Below are 9969 nucleotides of genomic sequence, written 5' to 3'. Positions count from 1 at the left end.
TATAATTTAGCTGGATGCATTTTACTATACTAGTGTAGGTCAAGCTCTGGTCAGTAATGTCACTTACGATATTGTTCGTGTAAATTTATATTTTCGACGGCAACAGTAATATCTTGTTGCGCTAATATTCGTGTTATTTGTTTTGTATACTGAACATTTGTAAAAATCTATTATTTGGTTATTCGATTGTTTAACAGTAACGTACATTTTATTGTTATAACTATTACTGTTTATTCGAATAGTTTACTTAAGTATTATTTGATGATTATTATAGTATATTTTATGAAATACAGGACATTTTAGTAAATGAAACAACTTTGGATTGTTTCACAAAACACGATAGTTATTATTATTAAAAAAATAGACACTGCACTGAAGACACGACTATTACACATGATTACATAATCATGAAAATTATACTATGGTCCTATTACAGTTAAAAATTTAATCAGAATCCTCATCAGAACCTCACAGAATGCGAATCTACCGCCTGATAGACGGTACAATACGGTGGCAACGCAAGCTTAATGGCCTTTATCTCGGCATCACCTTTCCATACGGAAAAGGCGGCTCCGACTCGACCCTCAATCTTGCTGCCGTCCGTATAGACCCTGTGGACGTGGCTGTTAACCACGTCAGCATAGGTGTCCTCATTTATCAAGCCGAGCCCCAGCTCTACCTGTTCTGCCGAATGTGGGTCCTCAATCGCAAGAGCCATTCGTCCCAACTCCCTGTCCCTCAACACCGCCGGGTGCGACACACCCCTCTTGATCTCATAAAGCCTCGAAGCTTCGAGTATCCTGAGGTCAAGAGGGAGAATCCCAGCCAACAGCATCGCAGAGTTCAGGGAGACAGTCCGATATGCTCTGCAGATCTTCTGGGCAAAACCCCGTTGAACGGTGTTAAGCCTCTTTTGGACCCCCATCTTTTCCGTAGTGGGTGCCCACGCTGCTGATGCATACAAGATAGTCGGTTCTATAACTGCGATATATATAGTCTTAACTACTTGGGATTTAAGCCCCCCAATTTACTCTAGCTGCTCTTGCTAATAGCTTATAACGGGCGATTGCCTTTTTGCAAACGCTCCCGACGTTTCGGTCAATATCAGGCCGCCATCAATAGTAAGGCTCAGTATCTTAATACTTTCGAAATATTGGATGTCCACACTCCCCATTACAAGTCGTGGCATGTCAAATTTTAATTTTCGTGTCGAGAGCAGGGCACCTGTCTTGTGTGGTGCGAATTTTTGTTTATTTCTGACACCCCATTCGTCAATTTTCCTCAATGTGCAGTTTGTCTTCGTCTCTGCTTCTAAAGCAGTATCTCCATCAAACACTAGCACGATGTCGTCGGCAAAAGTCTGACAAAACACATCCATCTCCTCTAACATCCACAGCAGAGGATCCAGCAAGAGGACCCACAGGAGCGGCCCACCTATGGAACCCTGCACGCACCCCTTGTTGGTCTCTCTACTCACTTCACACCCGCAGGTATGCGGGGGACAAGAGGTGTGAAAGTTAGGTAACTTTCACACCTCTTCCACTCAGGTATCTGCTGATCACCCGCCTTACGTTCCCCGGACACCCATCTTCGGCCAACCGCACCTTTATGACTGGCCACCAGGCGCTGTCGAAGGCTCCCTTTATGTCCAGAAATACCACAACAGAAATCTTCTTCTCCTCCCTCTTATTTCTGATGTGGCCCACCAGTATATAGAGGGCGTCCTCGGTGCTCCTCTGTGGCATGAAGCCATACTGATGGGGGCTTTTAATTGTGGGCAGCAGGTAGAACCTGAGTCGGACGACCAGCATCTAATGAAGATGAAGGTTTCGATGTGGTCTATTCTGATGCCTGCCTCGTTTATCTATCAAACTTTCATCTCTTTTAATTTTTCTAAGGCCGTGTAAATCATTTGCTCAGTAATAGAAAGTGTTTATACCTTGCACAATACCTTACATACCAATACCTTGCATACTTGCACTCCATAATGAATGTATCTGGAAATCGATTTCTTAATAAAACCCCGAATAAGCCTGTACTAGCACTTACTTACATAATGTAGAAAACTATTTACCTGAATAATATCGTAACAATGTTTACTGTCGAAGCATATTGATATTATTTTTCGTAAAGATCTAAAACCATATTATTCGTTTAAAATACATTTTAATGTTATTTTATGGAATATACGCGTAATTTTTCATATCTTCGTAAATAAAGATAGAAAAATTCTGAAAAAAATTTACATGGTGTATTTTAACTTCTAGATGCCGAAAAACGCATAACATGAAAAACCCCGTAATAGGTCATTACCGGATTATTCGCGGGGGGCGTCGCTTTGTACTTCGAGAATTAATCTTATGTTATCTTTATTCATCGATAGTTTTTAATCATTTTTTGTTTATGGTTCATTAAATATTAATTTGTATTAAAATATTCTAAATTTTAACAGTTAGGTAATTAATTAAGGTATAATTCGACATAAATGGAATCCTCTAACCATCTTGACCGCCTCCTTGGTAAAGTGGTTGAAGCGTGAGCATAGCACCGAGCGGTCCTGGGTTCGATTCCCGGTGGAGACGAAGAAAAAAATGTCTCGGTCTGGCAGGACACAGAGGGCTTAAAGTATTGATAGGTTTTAGATAGTAAAGTTTTCCAAACGGGTTTTCCTTCCTATTTACAGATGATATCCATACTAATATTATAAATGCGAAAGTAACTCTGTCTGTCTGTCTGTTACTCAATCACGCCTTAACTACTGAACCAATTTGCGTGAAATTTGGTATAGAGATATTTTGATACCCGAGAAAGGACATAGGATAGGTTTTATCCCGGAAATAAAACGGGTATACGGAATATACGGGAACGGGTTTTTCTTTGAAAACGCGGGCGAAGCCGCGGGCGGTAAGCTAGTCTACTTATACTTATGTATTCAGATTGCAGACGTGTCACCAATTTTCATGAAATATAGTTATGGATTTCATTGATTTTTACTAATTAAATGGATTTATGTTTAAAATCAACCTCATTATTTTTAAATGCTTTCATGCATTTTTCTAGATGTTTCAAAATATAACATCCCCAGTCACTGAACTAGTATCTGGCCAAGGTTGAAAATGAGATAGGTATTTTATCAACCGTACATAGCGGCATGATAAAATTATTGCATACGTGAATGAAGTCGCTGCTTAGATTTAAATAAATATCGACATATTTTTGTATTTTTTAAACAAGTTTATCTTACTACATTTTATTTATATAAATCCAAGCGGATACAAATAATAAAGTAGTAAAAGTTATTTAAATCTGTAAACCGTAAGTTTGGCCGTTATTGAATTTACCTATATATGTAGTTAGATACTAACAAAAACAAGATGTACTTAGATAATAGTTAAAAAATGACTCAAATGACAAGCGATTTAATTTATTAAAAACTAGCGGTCCGCCCCGGCTTCGCCCGTGGTACATGTTTACGTTTTATATAAGAACCATCCTCGTACTTCAAGGAATATAATAAAAAAAGAATTATCGAAATCGGTTCAGCCGTTCTCGAGTTATGCGCTTACCAACACATTTTGCGATTTATTTTTATATATAAGAATAGTCAGAGCATTTTTAAGACCTCATTGTAAATAAATAAATTATTTAATGTTGATTTTACGAGCACAACAGGTATCATATAAAAAGGCTATCAGATAAAAGTAGAGGTAAAGTCATCGAGATAGGTAAAGTAAAGGTTTTATAAGTAAGTAAGTAAATAATTTAAATATTAATTGATTTTTTGACACAAATAAAGATACGAATTTTATTTCAAAATTATTTCTTTTAAGAAAACTTTATTATTTGTTAGTAAAATACGATATTAAAACAAACAAATTATTAAGTACCTAGTAGGTTTAATTAATTTTATTAATATAATAATTAATAGTAATTCAAAAGTGCAATATAATATCATTGTAAATTGATTGCAAATGAAAGCTGATGTTTATCGATGTCGAAACAAGCCAACTACGCACCTAGTTAATAATTATAGTTATTCAATCGCTCGGATAATTTTTATACAAATAAATGAAATGGCTGTATAGTTTAAGATATATGCCAATTAATCTCATTATTTGATGTAAAAAGTAATTTTAAATCATTTTTAAATTAATATTAATATTCAATGCTATTTTATTATTATTTATTACTAGCGGTGTTACGAGTGGCCCCGACTTCACCTGTGGTACGTACATATTTCGCAATAAAAAGTAGCCTATGTTCTTTCTCGGGGTCTAAAGATTATCTGTGCCAAATTTTATCAAAATCGGTCCAGTAGTTTATGCGTGAAAACCATACATACATACAAACCTTTCCTCTTTATAATATTAGTATAGACTATAGATATATAGATTAATAATAAGAAGCAACGTTATTATAATTATATTTGTAAACATATATTGGATTCTATAATTAGATTCAGTGGTAAATGATAGGATACAACGAAACGCATACATAATATCACTTCAGTATCGATGGACGGTTTGTAATTTAATCAATGAAACGTCTGGGACAGGGCATTCGGTGCACTCACACGAACAAACAACGAATTCATCGTACGCACACTGATAAAATTCGTTAGGTCGTGTGGGTCGTATGAAAGGTCTAGATTCTAGAACATGCAGGAACACAAACATAGCGCCCGACGCCGCGAAGGTTCGAGATGTTTCCATTCGCTACTAGATGGCGCCCCAGCAGCTATATATAAACCGCGCCGGCCGGCAAACCGGCAAGTATTATTTGGAAAGCGATACAGAACGCGACTTGGTGCGAAAGCACTGCGTTTATACGAAGTAATCACTCAACTCAGTTACAAAAGCGACAAAATGTCTCTTCTACCATTTATCCTTGGCTACGAACATCCCCACCGCATCCTGGATCAGGACTTTGGCTTGGCGCTGACTCCTGATGATTTGCTGACAGCGGCTGTTGCTCCTATGCTCTCCCGGGACTACTACCGGCCCTGGCGCCAGTTGGCTGCTGCCGCGCGAGACGTCGGTTCCACTATCAAGTCCGACAAAGAAAAGTTCCAAGTCAACTTGGACGTTCAGCACTTCTCGCCAGAGGAGATTACAGTGAAGACCGCCGATGGTTACATCGTGGTCGAGGGAAAGCATGAAGAGAAAAAGGATGAGCACGGATTTATTTCACGGCAGTTCATCCGGCGCTACGCCCTGCCTGAAGGCTGCGACCCAGAAACTGTTGAATCTCGACTTTCATCTGATGGTGTGTTGACGGTTATCGCTCCGAGGACTGCTCCAGCTTTGAAGAACGAGAGATCGGTGCCGATCGCACAAACTGGACCAGTTAGGAAGGAGATCAAGGATCAGACGTCACAGGCCAGCGCTAATGGAGAGAAATAACTTTAATATTTAGGTGTAAAATCTTGTGGTGTTATGATTTTTTTGCAAGACTGATTATGTATTCTCAGTATTAATTATTATATTATGTTTGTACTTATGAAACGCTTAATATACGATTATCATTTTTTGTAAAGATATAATTGTATTTTTATTTCCCCACTAGTTACCTAGTAAACAAATAATAATATTATTATATATTTTATTATTGATAAAACATACATAGGTAGTTACCGTAACACAAAAGATTCATATCAAAATTATTGAGGTGATGCTAAAATATTTAATATCATATACATTCATAATTAGAGGTATTATAATTTAATCTGACTCAATTCTATGATAACTCTCACACAACTAGCTTCCGCCCGCGTGGTATTTTTATAAAAGGTAGCCTTTTTTGATTTTTCTTTCTCAGTCTCAGTCTAAAGATTGTCTGTACCAAATTTAATAAAAATCGGTTGAGAGCGTAACAGACAGACAGAGTTACTTTGGCATTTATAATAATAGTAGGGATTAAATATGTGTTAAAAAAAATATGTTTTATTAAATTTTAAATATAGCATGTAGGTATATAAGTTAATTATTGTGTCGATAGTTTATGCGCCAAACGAAGACGTAACTATTTGATTTTCGCTTAGATATAATGTATTGTATTGTAATGTATTGTAAAAGCTTTATTTATCGGTATCCCCTTGGAATTGAGCCAAAGGATCTATACATAATTTATTTGATATTTATCTTGGGCTTCTCAAGCTAGGTTGTATTATATTATGTCATTATGTGGTATATAGTGTGGTATTACCAGTCTATAGTACATTGTACAAGGATTACTTTGTAAGAAATAAAACAACAACCTTCTAAATATTGGTATATTTTCAAAAATATCATATTACATGACCTGCATATCTATTTACAAAAATAAAAACATAACTTAATATAATATTTCAATAGAGCTGCGTTGAATACAATTATATAAAATCTACAAGTCGAGCCGTGTGCGCGGTACTACCTATTATATATTTACATAAGCGAGCACTTTTTGTCAAAAACATTCGTTTATAAACTAAAGAATACAAGCAAAGATGTGTTGTTTAAGAATATTATATAGATAGTAAGATATAGTTTTCAACACGCATAAAAATTGAAATCATTCCGTACATTTGTGGAAATTGTTGGATTTGTATAGTAACACCCGAAAAAAGATAAATTATTGAAATGCCTCTTCTCAAAATTCTTTTTAAAATTTACCCAAAAACACATGTATACAAATAGTATTTTATTGTTCCTTTTCAATGATTTTTTTCAGAAACGGTCTATTTTATCTTTTTAATATTATTTGATATTAAAAAAAAATATTACTTATAGAAAAACTGGCAGTTGATCCGTTCGTGTTACAACTTAGTCAAAATTGGCAGCAGATTTAAAGACTAGAAATACATAGATTCTACAATATCTGTGGCAACTATAAATAGAAAAAAAATCGACCATCGATAAAAAATCGAATTCCGCAAAGAGCACAGAATTTGAACAACAACCATGGACACTGAAACGCTTAAGTTTTTTTTTAATCTAATACAGGCCATAGACACCAATCTTTTTTTTTATAATTGTCATAGATACTGCACAAGAAAAAAGCGCGGAAACATACATTCAATACAAGCATTGTGTTCTGTGTATTAATTTGAACTCCTAAATAACGACATTGCGTCGAATGGAACACTCCAAATCAAACTAAACATATTTACATATAGGTGGGTAAGATAGTATTTTCATCGCCAATTGAGTATTTTTTCGTAAAATTTATATATTTTGTTTGATTTTTTGTTCATTTTTAGGCCAAAAACGCATTCCATTACACGCAACCCCGCTGCATCGTATGAAAACTAACTTACACACTAATTTTTCATAAAAAACTCGTAACATACCTACAGCGTACTTTTAATATAAGCTAATACACACTGTCAGTCGCACTTTTGGCCCGCTTGCATCCCGTGGTCAAGTGAACACAATTTTAAGAGATCATTTTAGAACCTTATATTTTAAACGTTGGGATCTTTATGTTAAAAATATCAATAGGATATACCGATCGTGCTTGTTTCGATATCCGAATCGGACGTTAAACAAAAAAATTACTAGTCACAGAACTTTTTGTTTATATTAATAAAGTATAGTCAAAAGATTTGAGCATAAACTTGAGTTAGATATTTGAAGTTTGAAATAAAACATATTTTTTGTAATTTCTACCATGCATAGAAAAACGAATTTTACATTCAACTTATGATTAAACAAACACAAAACTGACATTTTTTTTGGCTTACCAATATGACACACATTTAATAGTATAAAAAGTACACTTAATAGTTAATACTGCATACGATCCCCCTTATACGCAAATCAACAACGATTCACGTTAATGACGCAACAAAATGGCGGCTAATCACAAAAAATAGGAAAAAAAAGCCTCGATACTAATACCACAGAGATACACGCAAGCCGGTGTCCAAGAGGACGCCTGTTACGTTTGAGATATTTATAAAATATTAATAATGTTTAAATTGACTTAAGAAACTTCATTATATTTACGGTTTGAAGTCGAAATAAGACAATTCTTTTTCAACTTATTTCTAACAATATATTATTTTCTGCCTTACATGTAACCTAATACTTTTGAAAGATATCCTTAATTTTCTTAAATAAAATATTTTTGCATAAACACTGTATGTAGTTAGATATTTGTTGATCTTTGACAAAAAAATACCGAAAAATCATGTAAATTTTATAAAAATCTCAAACGTATACATAATAATATCCTTAACAGTAATCGTCTATACATTATTATTTATTATAGAGTGCAACTGTGATGTTATTTCTCTATAAAACTATCTATTTGTGTTCCTGCACTTGTACTACCGTGATATTTGTAGACCTTAGGCGGTAGAAAACACTAAAATTTAGTACTAAATCCCGTTTACATACTATAAAAGTTTTTTGACATTTCTAATCATGAAATTTCTTATTATAATATACCAACGGGATAAGACGGGTACAGACTAAATTATAGGTGATACGATCTATTTTTAAAACTGTGACACATCTATTTTATCTATCTAGACATTTAGTATAATCTGTATTTAACATCGAGACTATAGAATATAGTTTTTTTTTAAATTTGCGTAAACACGATATTCTGCTATTATAATTTGTGGATTTAATAAGCTATTTTATAAAAACTTTTAAAATGGATCATGTATTTTTAAATGATAAACTGTGTAGTTGTCTCTTACTACAAAAACAGACACCAATTTCCTATTTTTATAGTAGGTACCTAGTCTTAAAATTATCGTGAACTTATACCGGGAAGTGTCAGAAAAAAATTACATACAAAGTATTTCTAATCTTTTAAATATTCACTTCTTCTCGTCATTCCAATAGTAAAAAAAAAAAGAATAGAAAAGACAGAACACAGCATATTTATCTAAGTATAATCAATAACTGAAAAGTGATAAAACTGAAACACGAAAGGAAACATTCAAAAACAACCTAGAAAAAATTTACGGACAAAATTTACTAAGAAACTAATTTAATTGTATGTCCGTATGTATAACATCACAGTTGCACGTTACGCTTATTTCGTACAAAACCTTAAAACTAAACCTAGCTAGATTATAAACAGTCATAAAATGGTGGTTCCGTTGACGCAAACTGAAGTTAGTTAACTAAGTTCAGACTCGTTCCATCTCGCTCTTACAACGTAGAAACGACAAGGACAGAAAGATACCATTAAAAAAATCGACACGTCATTTTTTATTCTTTAAAGCACAAATGCTTCAAAACTAGTATGATTAAAGAAAAATACTTACTGTATTTATTAAAATATCAATTAATTTTGTAACAACATATGTACTTTTTTACGTTGTAAGATTCAAATCGTCAAGTAGACTGAGTCAACTGAATTCAGTCAGCGTGTACGAACTGACCACGACTAAACTAAAAATGTAAAATTCATCGAAAACTTCCGGCGTCGTGCATACTTTAGTTGTTTCATGGTTATTTACAATGCAAAAATGTATTGATATTACATCCAAATATGTTTTTTTAATAGCTCTCATAGTCACTTATTATGTATTGATTCATGTCAACTATTTTACGAATACATTTGATATAAAATTATTTCGATTGTTGCCTATTTACAAATGTTTTTCAGTACGCACGCGCCATTTGTGCTTGGGGTAGACTTTTGGCCTTAGGTTTTATAAACCCTAACACGATTTCGATTGAAAACAAACAAACAAAAATGCTATGTATGGCCGCTACGTTACCAAAAATAAATACAATATTTTTTTTCTCTTTGGACATTGTTACGATTGGTAGTTTACACTAGGGTATTAGTGGAAATCATAATATAATAAATATTTATGTTTAAGTTATCATGGTATACACAAAACTTGTAAAAGTGTTTACATAGAAATAAGGTTCATTTGAACAATACTAAATTATGGATCTAAGTCAAATATTTGCCTAAAAATTTTACCGTAATGTTATTACGTATTTGACTGTTTTACATATA

General features: G+C 33.8%; 1 pseudogene; it reads left to right on the top strand.

The window, feature by feature from the left end:
• The first annotated feature begins 4787 nt into the window (after positions 1-4787).
• LOC149898043 (protein lethal(2)essential for life pseudogene) lies at positions 4788-5536 on the top strand (annotated as a pseudogene).
• Positions 5537-9969: the final 4433 nt, after the last annotated feature.

Source organism: Colias eurytheme, chromosome 24 (assembly GCF_061535395.1).
Source record: "Colias eurytheme isolate Ceu_HAF_F1 chromosome 24, ilColEury1 Martin Lab GWU primary, whole genome shotgun sequence".
NCBI classification, from domain to species: Eukaryota; Metazoa; Arthropoda; class Insecta; order Lepidoptera; family Pieridae; genus Colias; species Colias eurytheme.
This window is presented reverse-complemented; position numbering and strand designations above follow the sequence as displayed.